This window comes from Gracilinanus agilis, chromosome 2 (genome assembly GCF_016433145.1).
Source record: "Gracilinanus agilis isolate LMUSP501 chromosome 2, AgileGrace, whole genome shotgun sequence".
Lineage (NCBI taxonomy): Eukaryota > Metazoa > Chordata > Mammalia > Didelphimorphia > Didelphidae > Gracilinanus > Gracilinanus agilis.
In genome coordinates this window covers 531,995,016-532,006,268 of record NC_058131.1, presented here as the reverse complement: position 1 = coordinate 532,006,268, position 11,253 = coordinate 531,995,016, and positions in this window count along the sequence as shown.

The following is an 11,253-nucleotide window of genomic DNA, read 5'->3' as shown; positions in this document are numbered from 1 at the left end:
CCCCAAAAAATCATATAGAGGCATGGCCCCCTATAGTACTGTCCACTACCTCCTTTCAGGAAGCCATTTGTAAACCACATCCCTTCATCAGCAAAGAAACTATGGGTTGGTAACATTCTACATAAGAATTTGATCTGTGCTGAGCCCAAGAGGAGGAGGAGGAGGAGGAGAAGGAGGAGGAGGAGGAGGAGGAGGAGAAGGGAAATTTGATTTATGGGCTTGGTCCAAAGTCAAGTAAACACCTCAAAAGGGGCATGACACAGAAAGGAAGAGCAAGTAACTATCTGAGGATAAAAGGTAAATTTGAGACAGTAGAAGATAATTGTGGACCAGGATATGATTTAGTTGGGAGATTCCTAGTTAATTCTTTGCTTTCCTTAGCTGAACTTGGGGGCTATCCCAGGGGCCTCATTCTTCTCCTCCTACACCCCAGCTGAATTTGCTTCAGATGCTAGAATTCTCATTTATGGCTCTATTTATGAATTCCCGTAGTACATTTGAAACTCTAAGCTTTAGGGAAGGGAACCTCAACTCAGTTTTGCTGATAAAGTAGTTTGGGAAATACTGTCATAGGTGGCTTTGTGAAGAAGTATTATGTTCATAATAATGAGGTGATAATAGGGCAGTTCCCCAATCATTCACAGCATTTATTAAGTTTTGAGAAAACTTGGTGAGACTCCTGAGATACCATTCTTGGCTTGGTACAAGACACCCTCTGCTGTTTCGAAGCAAGGAAATATCCATCTGGGGAATAAAATATCCATCTGTGTTTAGATTCACAGCCTTCAAAACTTGGCCTAAGGATTGAAGTGGGGGTAGAAGTAAGTTCTCTTCTCCTTCCCATTTTCTGCCTCTTCTGTGGCCTGGCCTTCTCTACAGATCTTCATTGGTTGGGTGGGAATCTGGTTACTTAATCAACAAAACAACATCTTTTAAGTGCCTACTGTGTTCTAGGAGTTCTGCTGAACTCTGGGCACATGCTACTCTTTCCAAGAAAATGGTTCATAACTGTTCTTTTTTTGTCCTTTTGGGTTTATTTCTCTTAAACGAGACAACCCTTTACATTTAATCCAAATTCTCTAGCTGACAAACTCCTCTAGGTCATTTTCAAGTTGACATGGAAGAAGCCAAAGTATCTTCTGAGTAACGCTGCCATCTGGTGGCTTTTCTAGTATAATGCTATTTTCTTTTTTCTTTCTCTTAATGATTGGAGATAGTGAGTGCCATTTGAGCCATTTTTGAATGAATGAACAAAAAGAACATTTAGTGATTTTTCAACATCAAGCACTTTGCCAAGCCATAGGTATACTGAAATCAGAGGGAAAACAGTTGTTAACTTCAAGGAATTTATAATTAAATTGGGAGGCATGTTACAAATAGGGAAGTTTTGGTTGAGGTGATTTAATGCATCTTAGATAGAGAGATGAGTGAGTGAAGTCATGGAGGAATAGATCAACATACCCTTTCCAGAAGCAATGAAAGTATTGATTTTATTCTGGCTCTGGAACTGGAAAAGGGTTGGGTGGAGTATGGAGGACATTCAAATGCTAATTTGAACCCAAGTGGTCCTGACTGTAGATTCAGTAGTGTATCCAATTTATTTCATTTCACTTAAAAATGGGAATGAGGAAAACCTGAGTTCAAATTCAGCCTTAGACACTTACTACCTGATTTGGTGGGGAGGTGATAAGGTGGCAAGTGAGAAGGTGGTTAAATAGTCAAGTGAAGACTGGCTTAGGTATAGTATACCACGGGAGGCTTTCCTCATATGTTTCCTCAAACTATAACTCTGCTGTGACTAGTGGGATAAATATTCTATTGATATTTAATATAGTTAAAAAAACCCTCTTACCTTTTGTTTTAGAATCAATGCTAAATATTGGTTCTCAGGCAAGAGAGTGGTAAGAGCTAGGCAGTTAGGGTTAAATGACTTGCAGGAATCACATAGCTAGGAAGTATCTGAGGTTGAATTTGAATCCAGGTCTTCCCATTTTCAGACCTGGTTTTCTATCCACTGAACTGCCTCTTTGCTTTGATGTTTAACATAGCTTTAATAAACATTTCCACTTGTGAATCTGAATTCTAGTGTGGTATGGATATCTGATCTGCTATCTATATCCAGAAGTGTATTAGAGCCTGCTCTGACTGGCTCACAAAACCTGATTGTTAAATATTCATTGTGAATATTTACACTTCAGAAACAGCAAACTACATATCAGGGCCTGATTTATTGCTTTGTTGATTGTCTAGTTTTAAGAAAATGGAATATAAATATTAATAATGCAGATTAAATTTGTAAGTGTGTCTTGTATACATTTGTTTTGGGAGGAGAGTCCATTGGTAAATATCTACCAGTATGCCTTTCCTTATATTTCTCTTCTCTCTCTCGCTTGCTTATCCTAACCTATACTCACTCTGGAAGATTTGTCATTATCTCAGAGGGCGAGCTATTCATTACTATAGTCATGGGCTTACTCAAACTCTTAGGTTCTAAGGGTAAGCCTGATATGTGGGGATATACTTCTGTTTAGCATCTTAGATTCTAGATTCTCAGTGATATGTTATCATCTAATCAAAGCAGCCACAATGGCATTATAAACTCTTAAATAGAAAATATTTTCCAAACTAAGCAAGAATGAGAGCAATATGTTACATTAGTAAATAAATATCTGTCCCTACCTACTCTGGGGCTCAGGTGGTAGAGTACAGAGAAAATATGGGTGGATTTGGAATGAAAGGACTTGGGTTTGTATCCTGGTTCTGCTCTTAACTACCTGTGTATCTTTGGGCAAGTCACTTGACTTCACTGGTCCTCAATTTTCTCATCTACAAATGAAGTTGAACTAAGTTGCTCCTTTTAGATCTAGAGTTGTAAACATGTGCTCTTTTATTTTATTTTAAATTTTATTGCTATTTTTTTAGTGATAATATGATCTTAATCTGAGAATGGAAAAAATACACCTGTGAAGATGGGATTAACTCTCCCCTGTCCATTTTTAGATTTAATCATCAGAAGTGTATACAGCCCACTTATCCTTAAGTATGGGGAGGTCTGTGACCCATGTGCAAAAGTGAGTGATGAATCAGAATTGACTGACTGCCCCCTGGGCAGCCTTAAGCAAAGCTATAGCTGCAATTGGTCTATGTAAAGTGGAAGGAAGGCACAGGAAGTGATGAAAGGAAGGGTCTTTAAAAGTGGCAAGAACTTCCTGTGAGCACTTTTATTTGGCTTCAAACTTGACCTTGAAGGAGCTCCAGCTTGGGACCTCAGACTGCTCTTAGATTTTCTCTTAGAACTACCACATGGGTAGTGAAAAAGGCTGACTCCTTTTCCTGGCTTTTCTGGAGGTATTAGCCTCCTGAGAGGCCCCTCATCTCGGAGGAGGCCTTGTAGCTAGAACTTTTGTTTAATTTACCTCTGGGCCCCTCTTTGCTGGGGCCTGCCTCTGACTTGTTTATTCCAGCATAGATAGCCTGGTTTGGACCAGGCCAGAGTAATTATCTACTCTCTCTCATTTCCTGACTTTACTCTTTCTCCTTTTGTAAATAAACTACCATAAAAAGTCATCCTGATTTGAATAATATATTTTTGGTGACCACATTTTTATACATTTAGTCCAATCTTTAATTTTTAACCCTTACACACCAATGAAACATGTAGAAATAGATTCCTACTGCTACATATTGACTTAGAAGATCATAAATTAATATTATGTTGCATTTTATATTTTTATTTATTTTGTTATACATTTTCAGATTACATACTAATCTAGTTCTGGCTAAAGTTGGGAGTTTTGCTGGTGGTATGCCAGAGACAAGAGTGACACTTCTGCTAAACCATCAACTGGATCAGATGTAGATGTCCATTGTTCTAGGGTGTGTCTATTATCTTAGTCTTCTCTGAGTCGGGTAGAATGTCCACAAGGGAGCCAGAGTTGGAAAAGGGAAAGAAGTCAATCTGGGAGGAAGTCTGGGCCAGGAGGACCATAAGTTTAAAGAGAGTGATGTTAGACACATAGCCTTTTGATCCTGAAGTTGCATCCTGGTGCAATAAAGTGGAAAAGCCAATTTTATCAGTTAAGACAAAACAAGCAAATTTTCCTGGTGCAATAAAGTGGAAAAGCCAATTTTATCAGTTAAGACAAACAAGCAAATTTTCTTTTAAAAAATTGCAGAAGGACAGAGACAATAGTTCTTTAATGAAGATTGGCTGAGCTCAGTTCTTAGGGGCATAAGAAGTGTGAGGAACTGATAAAATTCCCATGTGTACTTTAGAACATGTAAAAAAAAAAAGTAGTTTTTGTATAATGAAAACATAGTCTTAAAAAAACACCCTTACCTTCCATCTTAGAATCGATACTGTATATTGGTTCCAAAGCAGAAGAATGGTAAGGGCTAATGTATAGGGGTTAAGTGACCTCCCTTCTCTAGTCCTACCTCTTAATTCACTGAGCCACCTAGCTGCTCCCCAAAACATAGACTTTAGATCGGCTGATGCTATGGAACTCAGATGTATTCCAAAAATGCTAAGTAGCTAAAGAAAACTTTCTCTTTCTTACCTGGCTGTGTTAGAGCGAGAGTATAAACCCATTGGTTCTGTTACCTAGGTCCAACATGTTGCCTCTGTTATTTAATTCATTGTGTTTGTTTTTAGGTGAAGGAATATTACATTGTGAGTTTTAGAAGGCAGAATGGCAAGCTAACAGAGATCTAAGAGTCAGAGTCTGCCTAATATTATGGCCAACCAAGATAATGATGAGGGAAATCCCAAGCATCTTGTTTATTCCAGCATAGATAGCATCAGAAAATCAGTCCTGATCTTTAGGATACTCCTAGAATATGAAGGGGGAGATTTCACTAGCTTTTCTCTGAAGGGGTCAAGATCTTCAGAGTTTATAGAGTTGTATTGTGTTTCTATAAAAGGGAGAGAACTATGGAAATAAAAGTTATTAAAATATATTAAACAATGTAGGCAAATACCAAGGTCAGTCATGAAGGTCAAAGTCAAGAAGGATAAATTTTTGAAGGTAAGATGAAGGTTTTTAATTATTCAGTAAGCAAAGTGGTAAGATGAAGAGTAAAGTATTTTGTGAATCCATGACACGAGTCTCTAGATCAAGGATTCTTAACTTGGGCTCCATGATCTTTGGAGACATTTCAAGGGGGTCCACAGACTTAGATGGGAAAAATATTACAACTTTATGGTGAGGTCTTGATTAGTATGAATTATATGGTCTTCTGAAAGGATCACATTATTCAAATTCATTCTTCATATTTCCACTGGGCTGGAACCAGTTAACTTTATTTTATATAACTGTAACTTTGATTAATCTTGCTCAGGGTCATCCAGGTAGGAAGTGTCTGAGGCTAGATTTGAACCCAGGATCCTCCCATATCTAGGCCTATCTCTTAATCCATTGAGCCACCTAGCTGCCCCCTGATTAATACATTTTTTCAGTAGTCTATTTTTTTTTATATTATAGACATTGCCAGGTATTATTCCCTTCCTCCTCCACATCTCTATCAAAGGAGAGGGTTGCTTCTTCATTTCTTCTCTGAGACCAAGCTTGATCATTATAATTATTCAGTGTTTGGATTATTTTTAGTTTTCTTTTCATTTATATTAGTCATTGTGTGTATTGTTCTCCTGGCTAAACCAAGGTTTCATGTGGTTCCAGGATCTGCTAAAGTCAGTCATTTGATTTGTGCCTTTGAATTGCCCTCATGCCAGTTACATGAGCAATCATAATACGCCTCTTCTCTCTAATTTTCTTAAATCTTGACTTCGCTGTCCCTTGTGTGGAGATCATAAAATATGAAGGCAGAGAATATCAGAGGGTGGCACATAATTGCTATTAATCATCAATTGTTCACTTTTTTGAAGGGAGGGATTTTTTCTCTCTCCATTCTCTAGGAATGGTTTCCTACTGGGAGGAAGCCTGATTCCTAATTACAGATTTGATTTCCATGGTTTCCCTGCTGTTGAGCTTTCATTCTTTTACTGAACTGCATAGATTTGACTTCAAAGTAGGTGGAGATATTGCCTCTGACAAATTATTAGGAGAAAATGTCTTTTTATTCACTACTTACACAAAGGAGAGAGAGAGAGGGAGGGGGAGAGAGAGAGAGAGAGAGAGAGAGAGAGAGAGAGAGAGATTTAAAGAATAACACACATGAGTAACACACATGCATTTCTTAACCTTTCTTTTTCCTTGTTATAAAGAAATACAAATATTTATATATTTATATTATGATCCAAAAAGGAGGAAAACACTACAAGGTAATAAAAATGTTGAGAATTCTCCTTATTCCATGGAAATGAGAACTTTTGAGAGACTTAAATTTTTTGTACTGCCAGGTATGGAAGGTAGAGGACACCTATTCCATGATTTTGGAAGCTGCTGATTTAATGGGAAGAACACTGGGCTGAGAGAAAAAGGGGACACAAAAATGAGAATAAGATTCTAGTTCTTGCTTTGCCAGTAATCGACCATGTAACTTCCTTCAAGTTTCAGCTTAGATCCCACCTTCTGTCCAAGTCTTTTAAGTCTCCTCAGCTATTTCTTCTTTGAGATTGCTTTCCATCTATTCTGTTTATATTTTGAATGTATCCAGTTATCTATATGTTGTGTTCCCTATGTGAACTCCTTTAGAGAGGAACCTCATTTTTTTTTTTCTTTGTACCTCCACCACTTAGCTAAGTGCTTGGAACACAGTAAGTAGTTAATATAAATGTTTGTTGATTTGAATTGTCTTGATTCCACAAATCAATTTCCTTATCTATAAAATGAAGAATGTATTATTATTTTAAACCCTACCTTCCATCTTGGAATCAATATTATGTATTGGTCCCAAGGCAAAAGAGTAATAAGGGCTAGGCAATGGGGGTCAAGTGACTGGCCTAGGATCACACAGCTAGGAAGTGTCTGAGGTCAGATTTGAACCTAGGACCTCCCTTCTCTAGGCCTGCCTCTTAACCCACTGAGTCACCCAGCAGCCCCTGAATTTATTTTTTAAATTATTTTAATTTTATTCCAAAAAAAAACATTTACACATAAATTTTCTAATGTTACATGATTTCATGTTGTATCCTTCCCCTCCTCCCTCCCTGCTCCCAGAGTTGACAAGCAATTCCACTGGGCTATACATGTATTATCACTCAAACATAATTCCCTATTGTTCATAAAATAAAAACTTTAGACTAAATGATCTCTTAGACAGAATTGTAATTAAGAAAGGGTCAGTGGAGGTTTGCTCTCAGGCAGAAAATTTAAAGGGCACCATCTCAGGGACATACTTTCTCCCTTATTCACTTGGATTTTGACAGTTGTTGGAGTTTCACCTTTGAGTTTAATACATCCACTTGCTGGCTTTACTTATTCTCTTTCTTCTTGTCCCTTCTTTTTTCTTTCCCTTTCTTTCCTCCTTTTCTCCTCCTCTTTCTTTTCCTTCCCCTTCTTCCTCTTTCCCTTTCTTTCTCTTTTCCTAGATTATAGGTTTTGTTAATACAAGGCAAAGATATTCAATTAAGGAGAATAGCAACGTAAATGAAAGACTCTCTTTAACCATATAAGAACATTCTTCCAGAGATTTTCGGAGAGATGGTGAGAAGGGGAAATGTATGCCTCAGACAACTCCCATTTTTAGGACTGTGGTACAGCTCTACCATCCCTCTGACTCTGTACTTGCTACATGCAGATTCAAAGAAGACCTGCTAATACCATCTGATAGACTCTTTGCTGTGAGGCTTTCCACCTGTGCTCCACTGAACTGCTAGTGTCACCTCCTGGTTCCCTACAGAAATATAGCTGCCATATTGTTTTGACAGGGAGTTTTGACATCTTCAATTGAATCTAGCCCATAGCCTCAAGTCCATTTCAGTTATTTTTGTGAGTCAGATTCATGGCCACAAGAAGCTAGAGTAAGAGTCCCTTAGGTCAATTAGTCTTTTAATGATCTCTTTGCTTCCCCTTTAGCACCATCTCCACCAAAGTCTGAATGGTTTCATGGATTAGGCTGGGTAAATTTCTTATGATTTTGTGATACATGCCCTTGGCAGTGAACACTGGCTATGCAGATTATATTATAGTCATACTCAAGACGATTACAGGAGGCACTTCCATTGGTCACTGGGGGTCCTAAATAGGGGTGACTATATTCTTACGACTCATTCTTAGGACATTAAGAGTAATCCTGGTGTTAAGGAGAGAGACAATAGGCACAAATTTACAGAAACTTATCAGTAAGGCACAGAAGTAAGGCCACCCATGTAATCAGAGAAACTCAAAACTCTAGACTATAGGTCTTGATGGCTTTGACCTCTTTAGGGAAATATTTACATGACATATCACCTGCTAGGTATGATCACTGTTTTCCTGGGTCTCTTCCCTCTTTTGCAGAATGGAATCCTTTTGGCAGTGTTATAAGGAAATCATAGAGACACTGACTCTGCTGGGAAAGTTGGTTTTGGACTTTCTCTGCCTCTGCTTTGTACTTTCTGCTTCCTCTCTATGATTTCCTTATCACTGAAGCTATGTTAAGCTCTTTTAGTAAATAGTCTTAATCGTGACATGCACAGATCTTCCCAGTTCCATTCTCTTGGCTGGAGGTGGAGGTAGTATTACACTCTTTTCAGTGGAAAATATTTCCCTTAAGCTTGGACTCAGCAAAGGGATTCATTCAGGTCTAGTCTCTGGCCAAAGCCAAAGTATTTCTCTCTTTCAAGCCATAGATGGCAAGTAAAAGTTAATATAAGCAAGTTTCTGAGGCCTTTACACTTCTCTGTAAAAGTATATATAGCCCTATAGTTCAAGGGAGCCTTTTCTAGTCAGTTTTTAATGGATCATAGGATCCGGTTTTTTCCAATCTGATCATAACATCAGGGCTTTCTTCCTACTAGGTCAGTTTTTCTCATTAATTGCAGAGCTTATCCATCTCTTGTCAGCTTGTTTCAGACCAAAGCAGTTTCTATTATCTTTTTCTCCCCTAAGCGCTATTGACTTGTGTCTTTTGATTTCTGTATGTAGCTTCTAACACTGATTTCTAACACCTAATTGTCCTGCCTCTTATGCCTCTCCCTCAGATCAAGGCTTCTTTCTTTATAGTAACCCACCTCTATCTTAGGTCAAGAAATCCAAAATCCATCTTTTTGTCATATATGACACAAGTGGTCAATATACAATTGTCTCATAGTCCCAAAACATTTTTTTGATTTAGCATTTTCTGGTTATCAATTTTATAGCCCTTAAAACAAAGGTTTTTTTGGGGGGAAACAATACACTGTAGTTATTTCTACCATCTGACTGATAGTAGAATAGTACTTTTGTTTTTGAGGGGGACTGCTTTCAGTCAGGATCTCTCAGAATACTGTTTCTCTTCCAACTTCCTTTCTCTGTGCTTTTCCAGCTTGATCGCTCTTTTTCTGTCCCCTTTGGTAAATAAAAGGTCTACAAAATAACGGAATACTACCTTATATTTAGGATATTTGTATACATCTCTTATTTTCTAATTTATAAATGAATGCAAGTATCATCAATATATGCAGTATGGATATGTTCTAGCTTATACTCTCCAGTATTCTAAGTCAATTTTCTACTCCTTTCCCCATCTCCATGACAGGTAGGACACAAATGCAAAAAAATTTAGTTTTCCCTACCGTGCCTCAATTTTCATATCACTGCCCTTTTATCTGTTTCCCCTTCAGGGGTAATGAGTCTCAGGACATGAACTAGGAAGAATGATGAAGCTAGTACAGAATCTCAAGGTTGCTACTCACCCATCACAGTAATCTTGATACATTTCTTTTCTTCCTTTTTGGTATAGAACCATAGATTTAGAGCTAGAACAGGTCATTTAGTTCAAACTCCTTATTCTATAGATGAAGAAGCTTGTCTAAGCTTGGATAGCTTGTAAGTGGTAGAGGAGAATTTGAATCCATATTCTCTGACTCTAAATCCAATATCCTACTCTTTCACTGCCTCTCTTATATGTGAGGAGGTAGTATTCTTAGCAATGGGATATATAGGTCAGAGGATATGAAAAAATATTCTCGGTTGTCTTCCAGAATGGTTAAACCAATTTATAGCTCTGCTAGCAGTGAATTAGCAGGCTTATCCTTCCATAGCCCCTCCAGCAATGTTGTCTTATCTTTTAGCATCTTCTTGCTATCTTTTTTTAAAATTAAAAAAAAATAAACCCTTACCTTCCCCCTTGGAGTCAATACTGTGAATTGGCTCCAAGGCAGAAGAATGGTAAGGGTAGGCAATGGGGGTCAAGCGACTTGCCCAGGGTCACACAGCTGGGAAGTGTCTGAGGCCAGATTTGAACCTAGGACCTTTCTTGCTATCCTAATGGGAAATGATGGTCAATTTCTTAATTTTACAGAAGAGAAAACCGAGGAATATGGAAGTGAGGTAAATTACCTACGACCACAGTGTCAGTGCTAGGATTTGAATTCATGTCTTTTTCTTTTTTTTAACCTTTACATTCCATGTTGGAATCAATACTAAGTATTGGTTCCTAGGAAGAAGAGCAGTAAGAACAAGACAATTGGGGTTAAGTGACTTGCCCAGAGTAACGCAGCTAGGAAGTGTCTGAATCCAGATTTGAGCCTGGGACCTCCCATCTCTAGACTTGGCTCCCAATCCACTGAGTCACCTAGCTGCCTGATCTCATGTCTTCTTATTTCAAATCTGGGAATCTTTCTCCAGTAACTCAGTGCCTTCTCCAGAACTGTGCCAAGTGTTCATACATTATATGATAACAAATCAGCTCTGGTGATCCTTCACAAAACAATATTTATAACTTTTTTATCTCAAAAATTTATTGTTCATTTTTTCTGACTCTTTGGGGCTCCACTTGGGGATTTCATAGGCAATGATACTAAAGTAGTTTGCCATTTCCTTCTCTAGCTCATTTTACAAATAAGGAAACTGAGATAAACAAGGTTAAATGACTTGCTCAGGTCATACAGTAATGTTTGAGGCTGAATTTGAACTCAAGTCTTTCTCACTGCAGGTCTGGTGCTCTATCCATTGTACCATCTAGCTGACCCCAAAAGGTCTCAAAAGATCATTTTAGCTAACAGAAATGTAGGTATCTTCATGCCCTGAAATGACTTGTCAGCAGATTTTGACTTTCTGGGAAGCAATAGTCTGGCTAGACTTGCCCAGCAGATGGCTCTGTGGACCATCTTTTCCCAGTCTCCCAGCATCATCAATGTTTTCCAGAAACAGGCAGGGAAACATTTGGATG